Here is a 13366-nt window from a genome sequence, read left to right on the forward strand (position 1 = left end):
TCAAATCTCTCCAGCCTCCTATTCCCTTAAAAAAAATTTTTTTTTTGAAAATGAGGAGAAATCACAATTTCCTTTTTTAAAATAAAGATTGTATTTATTTATTCATGAGAGACACAAGAGATAGAGACATAGGTAGAGGGAGAAGCAGGCTCCCTGATGCAGGACTTGGTCTCAGGATCCTGGGATCATGCTCTGAGCCAAAGCAGAAGCTCAACCACTGAGCCACCCAGGCATCCCTCACGATTTCTTTCTTAAACATTTGATTTCTTTTCTGACATATTCCAGTGTTCTGCCCATATGTATCTAGTCCTTAAGTCTCATAATGATCAGGGCAGCAAACTTGTCTCAAATGTAAAGGAAAAGAATGGACACAATCACATTGAAATTTGCTAGCTGTCATGGAGTGAATATTTATGTCCTCCCACAGGTCATTTGTTGAAGTCTTAAGCTCCATCACAATGGTATTTGGAGCTGAGGTCTTTGGGAAGTAATTAAGTTTAGATGAGGTCATGAGGGTGGGGCTCTGTAGGTGGGATTAGTACCATTATAAGAAGAGAAAGAGACTAGAGCTCACTCTCTCTCTACTATGTGGGAGCACAGTGAGAAGGTAGCAATGTGCAGAGCAGAAGCCCGAACCCAACCATGCTGGCATCCTCATCTTAAACTTCCCAGCATCCACAACAGTGAGAAATGTGTATGTTGTTTAAGCCACCTGGTCTATGGTATTTTGTTAAGGCAGACCAAGCTAAGACTCTAGATAATTTCCTAATATCCCAACAGCAAATAGTTTAGCAACTCAAAGGTATGGTTTCAAATTATGCCAATTCTTCTTTGTTCCAATTATATAGACCCCTTCTGGCAATCATGCCTCAGAAGGGCATACTTCACATCCTGAACACACACCAGGCCCTATTTTTGGTACAGGTGCTGGCCACTAGGCATGTTTCCAACCCCTCAGTCCTGCCACTGTCTCACTGAAAACTAAGAATTTAGTAGGGCGGTGACATCTATCCAAATTCCCCTTGTCAAGCAGCCTGAATTCTGGGCGACTGAATGGAGCTGGGCTATGTCTGAGGACCTAAGCCCAGATAGGACAGTGGGCTCCAGAGATTGGAACTGAGAGACACTGGGAAGAATTCTTTCCAGAGGTTAGGCCAGGGTCAGAAACCACAAACCTGGCCTTCTTAAGGAGTGGAATAAGGTGAAAATCAAGTATGAGGCAGGGACTATTCTGTTTTCCTAATTGTTACATTTGTAACTTTCAATATGTGTTTCACTCAATAAATTTGTACTAAGGGCAAATTATGGTGCCAGCCAATGGGGGGAAGGGGAGGAAGAAAGAAAAATAAGAAGCTCCTTGCCCTCACAGAGCTTACATTCTAATATGTTCTCCTACTTCTGCTTCAATCAACCATGTTTGTGTCTTTCTTTTATTTAACATGAGAATATAGCTGTACTATTCTTGTACAGCTGTGCTTTTATTTTGTCCATCAGGATTTTTATTGTTCCTAATGTTTTTCAAATATAAATAGGTCTTCCATTCTTTCTCTAAGTAGGCTGATTCTAAAAGTGAAAAATAAAATCTATAAATGGATTTATGTTATCATAACTAGGTAGATGCCAATGACTACACAGCCAAGTGATATGCTAGAATTATATTTTTTTCTTTCAAAAATCTAATGGCATAACTCCTGAGCCAATTAAAGGAGAACATTTTCTTAAGTTTTTATTTAAATTCCAGTTAGCTAATGTACAGTGTAATACTCATTTCAGGTGTACCATAGAGTGATTCAACGCTTCCATACTACACCTGGTGCTCATCACAAGTGCACTCCTCAATCCTCATTACTCTTTCACCCATCCCCCATCCCCTCTGGTAACCATCAGTTTGTTCTCTATAGTCTGTTCTATTTCTTGATTTGTCTCTCTAGCTCTCTTCTTTTCCCCTTTGCTCCTGAAATTCCACATATGAATGAAATCATATGGTATTTGTCTTTCTCTGACTGATTTATTTCACTTGTCATAATAATCTCTAGTTCCATCCATGTCATTGCAAATGGCAAGATTTCATTAGTTTTTATGGCTGAGTAATATTTCATTATATTTGTACCACATCTTATTTATCCATTCATCATTGAATGGACACTTGGGCTGTTTCCATAATTTGGCTACTGTAGATAATGTTGCTATAAGCACAAGGATGCATGTATCCCTTTCTCTTTGAATTAATAATGTTTTTGTATTTTTTGGGTAAACACCTAGTAGTTCAATTGCTGGATCATAGGGTAGGTCTATTTTTACCTTTCTAAGGAACTTCCATACTGTCTTCCACAGTGGCTGTACCAGCTTGCATTCCCACCAATAATTCATGAGTGTTCCTTTTTCTCCACATCTTCACCAACAGCTGTTGTTTCTTGTGTTGTTGATTGTAGCCATTCCAACAGGTATGAGGTGATAGTTCATTGTAGTTTTGATTTGCATTTTCCTGATGATAAGTGATGCTGAGCATCTTTTCATGTGTCTGTTTGCCATGCATATGTGCTCTTGGGAGAAATGTCTGTTCATGTCTTCTGCCCACTTTTAATTGGATTATTCATTGTGGGGGGTGTCGAGTTTAATATATTCTTTATATTTAGAATACTAACCCTTTATAGACTATGTCATTTGCAAATATATTCTAAAGGAGAATATTTATATTCTAATATTTTTAGTCAAATGAATTCTGTCTTAACACAAAGTCAATTAAATGCTTAAAATCATGACATGCCACACACACAAAAATCATTATATATTTTACTTTGTTATAATATCTGAACAGAAACTTCTTGCATATGTTTTTGTTTTTCCTGAAGTTTCTAAAATTGCTTTCTTTTTTCTTGTTGATAGAAAAATAATGCACTTTCACTTTTTCCAGTTTTACCTAGACTATCAATCATGCTGTCCACTACATGGAGTTCATCTTTTCCCTCAGAGATGTCTCTCCCTGAAGTCTGCACTTTCCTCCTCCAGTCAGGAGTAGTTGATGCATAAGTCCATTATAGATTTTATCCTCATCTCTTCACTGTCTTCATGGGGTCTACTGTTTCTTAAATCTTACCTCTTCCTCTTTCTTGATTTTTAACCCTTGTCTTCTTAGAGGTTATCCTTAAATAACTTTATAAGAAAGAATCTTAGGAGATCCTGAGATATACATTTAATGAACATCTTTTTTTTTTCTTTTATACTGGACAATTTGACCAAACATAGAATTCTAGGTTAAATAAAGAAATGAAAAAGTAAAGCTTCACACTAGGAAAAAATAATTGCAATACACATATCTGAAAAAAAAAAAAAAAAACGGTATCCAGAATTTATAAAGAACTTCTAAAAACCAATAAGAAAAAGACAAATAACCCACCTTACAAAAAATGAGCCAATACTAAATAGGAACCTCACAAAAGAAGATAACCAAATGGCTAAGAAGTATGTGAGAAGTTGCTCAAAACTGATGCCTGTCCAGGAAAATCTAATTAAAGTCACAGTGAGATATCACAGTACATTGACCAAAGTGGCTTAAATTAAAAAGATTGGTACTATCAAGTATTGGCAAAGATGTAGAGCAACTAGGACTTCAGAACATATGGCTGATGAAAGGGCAAAATTTTCTGAAATACTATAATGCAGTTTCAATAAACTTAAACACACACCTACCTATGACCAACCAAGCAATTCCAATCCTGGGTATAAACCCAAAAGAAATGGTCAAACAATTCACAAGAACTTGTGTAAGAATGTTTGTAGTACCTTATTTATAATAATTTCAAACTGAAACAATGCAATGCCCACCAAAAGGAGAATGGATAAGTAAACCATAATGGAATATACTTCTCAGAAATAGAAAAGAATGAAATTCTGTTATACCCAACAACTTGAATGAATATTAAAACAGTTCTATCGATTAAAAGAAGCTAGATATGAAAAGTATATACTATAGGATTAAATTTATATAACTTTCAGGAACAGGGAAAACAAATCTCTGGTGATAGAAATCAAATACTGATTATTTGAGGGAGGAGGTGATTTGTATTGACTGGGAAGGAGCTTAACAGAACTTTCTGGGGTGGACAGAAACTGTTTATACCTTGATCTGTATGATGGTAACACATATAATCAGCAGCCTCTACTTAAGATTTATGCATCTCACCATGGGAATTATATCAGTTTTTTTTTTTTTTAAGAAAGATATCTAAGTTGAAAATCATCTTCTTTCAGTACTTTGAAAGCTTTTCCTCATTGTCTTCTAACATCTGCAGGTGACGGTAGGAAGTCTTGTGCCAGTCTGATTCTTATTCCTTTGAAGTCCAAGTTTATTCTCTCTGGAACCTTAAGAACTTTTCTTTAAACCTCTTGTTCTGAAATTCCACGAGGATGTCTCTAGGTAGGAACCTTCTTTTCCATTCATCCCACTTGCCCTTCAGTATACCTTGTCAATTTAAATATGTGTGTCTGTCTTTATCTTTGGGACAGTCTTTTTATTAATTTTTAAAAGAATTTTCACTCTTTCTTGTGATTAAGATTTATGTTCTTGAACCTTCATGAATCAGAAGACAGACTTCTTAAATGAAGGTTCCCTGTCACTTTCTTTATCTTATTTTTGTCTTTTTTGCTCCATGTTTTGTAGATTTCCTCCACTTTATCTCATAACAATTATGCTGAATTCCTGGGCACTCTTCCTTATTCTATGTTCCTGTTGCACAGCCATTTGTTTTCTAGGATACAGTGTCTTCTCAGATTTCTCTGACGATTCGAAGGTTTGGTAAAGTCCCCTGTTTTCTGAATTATGTATATTTTCTCCAATAGCTGTGGTATTTGTCTTTCATGCTACTGTTTTCCTCGTGTGTTTGGTCCTCCTTGGAGGATACAAGTTAATAATGAAGGTGTGTGTTTCCTCCTCCTCTCAGTAAGAAGATTTGTTTCCTGAATAGACCTCTTCTTGTCTGGGCATCTTTCTGAAAGACCTATGTGTAAATACGGCCAGGGCAAGCTGAATGACCACGTTATGGTAAGTGGGCATGGAGTTCCCTGGTAGCTCAAGGAGTGTGGAAGATCTTCTGCTGAGATGTCAACACTTCTGAGAGGTCTTTGCTTTCCCTGATTTATTTATTTAGTATCTCTAGAGAAGGATCCTAGAGGCAATGGCCATACCGCATACAGCTCTGTTAGGGTCAGGGAACAAGTGGGCTTGCCGTGCACTGACCTTCATACAACCCTCTCCAGTTTTACATCTTCTGCCCACCCCTTCTTTCTCATTATTCCTGTGACCAAGCCATTAAACCTTCCAGACAGGTGGATGCCCTCCTCCACTGAAGACCCTCATAGCACATTCTGGGCTGTGTATTTTTTCCCCCTCTGTTACTTTTGGTCTAGAGGCTTCCAACTACTTTTCATCTTCTAGAAATGTCATGAAGTTTGTCATGTATTACAATTCTCCCTCCCCATTCTCCTTCTACTCTCAAAGACTTTCATTATAACTTAAATGTAGCTTCTAGAGGGAGAACAGTGAACATGTATGTTCAGTCTATTTTGAATTGGGATGAACATTTTTTTTGGAATGCACATTCAGTTTTTCCTAAGGTAAATTAATTTATTTCAAAAAACCTGATAAGATCAAGGATAGTATCAAACAAAATTGATCAAGATATCAACTGACCCTTTCCTGCAATTGGTTCCCAAATCTATACTCCCATCATCTTCCCCTCTTTCCATGTGCCTGTCCGTCATTTCCTCTTTTCTGTGTTTCTGTTACCCCATTTATATGAATCCAAGCTTCTCTCTGCCGACTCCCTCTTTCCTGCCATGACTGGTCCCCTTGGTCTTCCCACAGGTTCCTCCCACACCCATTCAGCTCTAACACCTCACACAAGTCTTTGTTTCTTTTTTTTTTTTTTAAGTCTTTGACTTTTCTTTGCTCTGTCCCTTTATAGTCAATGAGGGCTCAAAGCTTCTCAGTTCTTCCTATTTTATTCTACGTTTGGAGTGAATTCTCTCCTTTCGCTCAGCCTCTGCCCAGAAAATAAAAGGGTCTAAAAGTAGTAACAGGGAACATTGGCTTCATTACTGCCAGGGGAAAGGCAAAGGAATCACCACTCACACCCAGTGATATCTTTTCCCTCTACCTTACACAGGATTCATACCTTAGTTGAACAGGAAATGTGTGGGGATTAAACATTTATAGAAAATAAGTGGTGGGAACACCTGGGTGGCTCAGTTGATTAAGCATCTGACTCTTGATTTCAGCTTAAGTCATGATCTCAGGGTTGTGAGATTGAGCCCTGTGCTGGACTCCATACAGGGCAAGGAGTCTGCCTGGGACTCTCTTTCTTCCCCTCTGCCCCTCTCTGCTCACAGGCACTCACTCTTGCTCACTCTCTCAAAACAAACAAACAAACAAACACACACACAAACAAAAACAAACAGAAAAGAAAGAAGAGAAAAGAAAGGGTGTTTGTCGCAGAAAAGAATCTGTAAACATCTCTTAGGGACTGAATGCCAAATGCATATATTCTTAGACCTAAAATTAGTTTCAAGTCCAATAGACTGATTCCAAGCTCTCCTACTCCACAGCCATTCTGATAAAGTCCCAATCCCATCTCATTTGTTTCCTTTCCTTATGTAAATAAGACATCACAAGTGCATACTGTACCGAATCACATATTAGCTAGACAGGACCTTCTGAGAACTGAAATGTGGGTAGAAATCACCTTCATATTTTTTCACATGTATTGGACTCCTATGGTTTTAGTGCTGGTCTGATATTTGCATCATCGGCTGTAGTTAGGAGAATTTAAAATTGTTACTGGACTGAACTGTTGATAAACCTGGTGTAGGAATTTAAGATTTGTCTGCTTTAGCTCATACTCATATTGCTACTGATACATGATTGTAAGGTTTACAGTTAGACACTTGAAAAATTCAACTTGCCGTTAAGCTGTTAGACTGTGTGTGTCTCTTTTGTAGAAATGAATTGATTAGAGAGGAACCCTGAGGTCTGTTGGGAGAGCTTGGTGGGGCAAGGGGAGGAATGGTGATGGGAGCAAAGGGGTATTTTTATTCAGCAAGGTTTTGATGTCAAACAGAAAGGCAATCACAGATGGTGTCTGATTACTGTTGGATTATTGCCAACAACTCACAGGTAGCTACTGCAGAAAATGAAACAACTGTGGCACCTGTGGGAACTTCATTCACAAGCCCCAGTGCCTTTCACGGGATCAGGATTATGTTCTGTGTCACTGTTGCTGATTTTATATATATGAATGTACATATAATACATTTTATATAAACATATATGTGGATGCATGTGTATCATTCCAATACTTGAATGTGTTGAATAGGTGCACTCACCAGAACATATTTCCATCCTGTAAGATGGCTTCATGACACAAAATGACTTTCACAACTTTCCAAAAAAAGTAAATTTCTCTCTGAATTTAAAATTTGATTTCAATTTCTTTACAAAATTAACTTCCCAGGCAGCTTCCAGTTAATTCACTCAATCACTCATAACTATGTACTGATGACCATCCCATTCACATTTACAAAAACACATCAATTAATGTTGAACAGGACTACTATGTAAGTCTTAGGCCAAGAACTTGTTTGAACATGGTGTCCCTTTGTTGTCACCTACAAAAGTGACAGAGACTCATTTTTTTGCTAAGTAAAGGGTGCTGATTGGCAATTGATGTCTAAGTACATTGACAGCCTCATAACTCTGGGTTTGCATCTTGATGATCTGTGATTCTCCAGCTTGACAATGTCTTCACAATTTCCCTGACAACCGGATGAAAATTGAAAGTACTTAAACAGCCAGTTGTTCGTCCATCACTGTTAACTAAGTCAGCAGGTGTCTGTTGGAACACAGTGGACTTAAATAGTGTCAACCTTAGCATGTTGGATTTTTTTAGACCGTGAAAAGAAAGGGCATTCACTGCAAAAAAGAAATCCAGAGTCCTAAGATGTTCTCTCGAGTTCATGGGAGCCATGTCTAAGCAAAAATAACAATAGCAAAGCTCCCTTTCATTTCCATGGAAAGAACAAACCCACTGTTACTACATTTCAGGGAAAATGAACATTAAACCATGAAGACTCTTCCAAAGCGAAGAAGACCAGTCTAGAAATTGAGGGCCAGGACCAGACTGCCTGGGTTTGAATCTTGACTCTGTCTTACAAGTAGGTGTGTGTCTTTGCTGTGCCTGGGTTTATCTGTCAAGGGGTGATAAAAATAGTACCTATATTGTATGGTCACTTTAGGATTAGACAAGTTAATACATAAAGTGCTTGGGAGAAAACCTGGTGCAGGAAAAGTATATATAAGTGTTTGCTCCTGGGATGATGGTAGGCCAGGCACTTTATATTCATGATTGCAGTCAATTCCTTCAGGTAGATAGTGGTTATTATTATCTTCATTTTCCTGATGAGAAAATGGATCTCAGAGGAGAGGAGTAATTTTTCCAAGTTCACATAGTGGGAGAGTGCTTGAGCTGCCATTCATACCCAGGTCTTTGTAGTACCAAGCCATCTGTTCCCACTGGTGAAAAACAAATAGCTAACTAGCTAGCTGGCTGACTTTTTCACATTTCAACTAGTTCTCTTTAAGAGGGTCATGGCCAGACATGGACAGTTGCCTCAAAGATGCCCCATCGGCTCCCTTCCATCCCCTTTTCAGCGAGGGGAGTCCCCTAGCTCAGGGGCAGCCAGCTCTGTAGGGGAGCTGGGTGCAGATGCAGTGATCACAGAGCCCAGGTCCCAGACCACTTTCTCTTCTCTATTATCAGACAGGCTCTCTGCAGTGGTTGCCAGTCAGGGTGTAGGATCTGCTTGCTCTTTCCCTTTCAAAATGTTTTAATTTTTTCATACCATATTTAATATTTTATTGTTTCTTGTGGATGAAAGGAGAAAAGCTTGTCCTGAAAAATATATAACTCCTCCTTCCACAGAAGAGATCCATCTTGGAGCAATGTTCACAGCCGGTGCTGCCAACTTCAAAAATAAATGGTTCTGATATCTTCAGAAACCAGATTTTCATATTTGTTCTCTGAAGAGCAGAGGGTACATTTTTAATAAATTTCTAGTTGTGATAAATCCCAAAAAGAACAGGCGGAAGCCAGGGAGGGAGTGCAGTGGCCTAGGAGCCACCTGGGTGAGTAATTTGCCTATATAAACAGGAGCACTGAGGAAGTCTTTTGTAAGTGGCTCAGCTCATTTTCACTGGGTGACTTCCTTTTCTATTATCAGCTCTGATCTCAGAGAAGGGGCTTTGCTTGCAATCTAGACCTGGCAGGCTGTGGCACAGAGCTATCCAATCCAACCTCAAATCTAAATCAAAAAGGTAGATACTCATCTTCTCCATCTTATCACAGTATGTTAAGTATGACATTAACATAGCTTGGACGTATTTTTTTGTGGCAAGGCACAGACCTTGGAAGTCCTTCTGGTTTCATTTCTTATGCACAGTGACTGAATACAGATTAATTTGTATGACTAATCGAAGCATATACACTTAACGTCAAAGGCAATCTCTTGCTGCAATAGTTAGGGCTGTTTCAGTGTGATCGGGAGCAAGAAAGAGCTAGAGGAGTTAAGTTAGCTATAATAGAAAGAAGCAGCAAATTTCATTATCTTACCTCTCTCAAACTCATCCATTATGCATTTAGTCCAGCTGTCCACTGTAGGTGATTGGAGCAAGTAGCCTCAAAAAGAACCCCTTAGGTAAGTATTTTTTTTACTGAACTGCTGCTTGAACCTTGTGAAATCCTCTGGGGGTACTCCTTCACCAGGGGCAGTGCAAGCATCTCCATATCCCGGGATGGATTAAGGAAAAGGGAGGAGGGACACACCCACAGAATGTCCATCACAGGGGCTCTGGGCAGGCAGACAAAGGAAACGGTATGATGGTGCCATCTTCCATTTTAGGGGTAATGTTGATGGAATGTCAAACTCTTTCCCAGCCAGAGAACCTATGTACAGAAGAATGTGGAACAAGGGTCCCAGTTCAATCCTCTCTGCTCTCCTGCCCCCTACACACTAACTGGTTGGAACTCCGGGTGTGCCCCGAGGATCACATTCCCCTGAAATGCCAAATGCTAGAAGGTCTTTCTCAGTTCCCAGACCCGAGAAAGGAAGATGTGCTGGATATTTTCTTTTGACCTTCTAGATCTACTTTCCATCTTCTCTCCTCTGCTCTGTATCCTGGGAGATCGACAGTGTACAGATGGCATGGATGGGCTCCTTTGCCCTCTGGCTTCCAACTGTGCTCAGTCAATGGAAGGCACCAGTGAGAGAAAAGGACAGAAAATAAATGAGATTAGGGCCTTTATTTCCTGAGCTTTTCCACCTGGGATCATGGCAATTTGGCTAACATCCTTCTACCCTAAGCACAGCTCCTGTCTGCCCCAACCAGCAGGCAGAGATTGACCTCAGAAAGAACACCTTCCAACTCTTCCACTATGGCCAAAGAAGAGGAAGCAGAGATACATATGGATGCAACTGTGGGTAGGAGTGGCAGGAAATGGAGAGTTCTCACATGATGGTATCCTTTCACTGTGCATGTATGGAGGAAGGATATAAAGACATTCCTGATGCACAGGAGGAAAAGGTAGTGGTGGAGAAGGCTAGAGAGGCATGCAAGAAGTTGGAGAGCATTGACTCAGAAAATGTATCTGAGATACAGATACTTGGAGGTCAGTACAGATACAGGTCTTGGAGACTGCATGAAATTAGAGAACAGGAAATTGCAGTGGCACCAACCTTCATGTGTAGCACTTAGAACTCTGTGAGTGGGCATGGAAAAGGCACCTTGTTGGAAATCTGTAAAATTATGAGTCTCCTGGGTATTCATGAAATGAAAGGAGGACACTGAGAATCGAAGACTTTGGCAAAAGAGTGACTGAAGAAATTTTCGCCGTGGTCATAATGAGACCGAAAATGATGTAAGAAAGACAAATAAAGGAACAAGGAGAAGAGATGGCAAAGAAACTGAGGAACAGGTGCAGGGAGAATAAGAGACTGAGGGAACTGACTGGAAAGTGTGAGATTTGGTGAGAGGGATGTCATTTCTGGTGATGACAAGTTTTAGGATATGATCATGGAAATAGGGTGGAGGCCTTTAAGCTTGAAAAGTTCACAAAACAGGAAGGATTTTTCATCTAAAATGCTACCAAATTAGATCAGAAGACTGTTGATGCATGCATAAGTCTTCACTAACTTTGAACAAATGAGGGGTAGCGGGTTGATAGCAATGAGAGAAGGTGGATGGTATTAGCTTCAAACAAACCTGTTCGGTGCATAAAAGGGTGGATTGCTGGTCTCTGTGAAATAGTGGGGAGTAGGAGGATGCCCACACTGCTCCTAACTCTAAGATATGTGAAGAAAGATCAGCTACCCCTCCATAAAGCTTGCAGGGAAGCAGAACTTTCAGGGGAGGTCAGTTTTCAGCATAGACCACACATGAAAAAATATTTCATGATGAGGTCAAGAAAAGAGGAAAATCCATTTATGAATCTGGGGGACCTTGCAAAGGATTAGGATAGAAGGGATTAGGGAAAGTTGGATCGAAAGATGACCAGAGTAACATATGCTTTGCCAATAGCCTTTGTAGAGGTGCAAAGCATGATGGGTTTGATTAGCCTTAAGTGGCCCCAAATGACCTACTTGTAGCAGCATCCAGGTACTGGGAAGGGGGTAAGGAGAAGAGAACATGCCCAGTTTTCCCTGGAAGAAGTTAAACCAGATATGGTTGACCTTTAATTCCTAATACAGACATGGGGGTTAACTAATTTTAATTTCTCAAGTCCTTTCCTCATTGGTTCTCAAATTTTTTGGTCAAAGGACCTCTTTATACTCTTAAAAAGTATTAAGGTCCCCCAGAGTTTTTCTTTGTATGGGTTAAATCTATGTACATTTGCCATATTAGAAATATAAAATGAAAAATTGTTAAATATTGGTTTATTATGTCATTTTAAAATAACAATAATAAGCCCATTTCTTAATACAACTAACATTTTTTAACAAAAATTAATTTATTAAGAAAAATTTATTTCAGTGTGAACCTGTGCATTGTCTATAGGATACGCTTCTGGGTTATCAAACTCTAAACATTTTCTTTTTTTTTTTTTTTTTTTTTTTTTTTTTTTTTTTTTTAAACATTTTCTTTAAGCTATTTAGTAACTCTGTAAATTATAAATGTAGACATGCAAATTCTGACCTGATAAGGATTAGATTGGAAAAACCTCTTTTGCCTCCAGTTATAATTCATTTCAATACACCTTTGCTCCATATAAATTTGAGTTAAAGTTTTATTTATTTATTTATTTATTTATTCATTCATTTATTTATTTACTCACTCTTTGTCATATCTGTCTGGCTCCTTTGTCAATTAACAAGTGGAAAAAGATCCTTAACCTCTGTTCATTTCCACATATGTATGAAAGTCATGATTTTACTTAATTTTTTTGAAAATTATTTCTTAACAAAGTATATTTCTAAAAAAAAATTAGTGAGAAAAGTAGAGTTGTTTTATGCTTTTGCAAATCTTTTTAATGTCTGGCACAATAGAAGGCAGCTGGTTTCCCAAATCTGCTTCTGCATTCAATCTGCCATAGATATGTTGTTTTACTTAAAGTATGAAGAAAATCTGGCCTCACATGGATATGTAGTTGGAAGAGGGAGGAGTATTTTAATACCTTTTTCAGATAATTGTGGGTATTCTTGTTAATACTCTATCAAAACTTGCCAAGTTGTCATTTTTTAAAGGTTAGTTGCAATGTGGAATCTAAAACCATTTCAATGAACTTTTCTACTCTATGAAATTAAAAAAATTACTTGTCTATTTTTCATTCTGAAAGGATCTTTACCCATGAATGATTTTCTAACATCATGCATTGGTCATTGGGAAAACACTGGTTTACTGAGTTATTCATATCTTCCAAATGTTGACCTATCTCATATAATATTTTTAAAAATCACATTGTTAATATCACCACCAATCTAAAAAAAATCCTGAAATATTAAGAATCTGTCGAACTTAAAGGTTAATATGTTTTCCAAAATCCTAATTTTCACTTGCAAGCTTGAATTTTATCATTAGTAAGAAATACAGTCCGTTGTTTTCCATTAGAGACAAGCTCACTCACTCATTTAAAAAAAAAAAATATTTCCCAAAGATCTACATAAGTTGAAATAACCACAGTTTGCTCATCAGCCAGGCATTCAGGTAAATTGGCATTTCACAGAAAGTGGCCACTCCAGCTTACAACTCAAATATTGCACAAGTGCTTTCCCTCAAGATAACTGCCATATTTCAGTATGCAGTAGAAGTACCTTGTGTGTA

General features: G+C 38.4%; 1 long non-coding RNA gene across 6 annotated transcripts in view; it reads right to left on the minus strand.

Annotated features, from left to right (window-relative positions):
* Window positions 1–13366, minus strand: part of LOC102151731 — an 86557-nt gene that overhangs the window by 64310 nt on the left and 8881 nt on the right. The gene's annotated exons all lie outside the window — the stretch shown is intronic.

The sequence above is a fragment of the Canis lupus genome, chromosome 1 (genome assembly GCF_011100685.1).
Source record: "Canis lupus familiaris isolate Mischka breed German Shepherd chromosome 1, alternate assembly UU_Cfam_GSD_1.0, whole genome shotgun sequence".
NCBI lineage: Eukaryota > Metazoa > Chordata > Mammalia > Carnivora > Canidae > Canis > Canis lupus.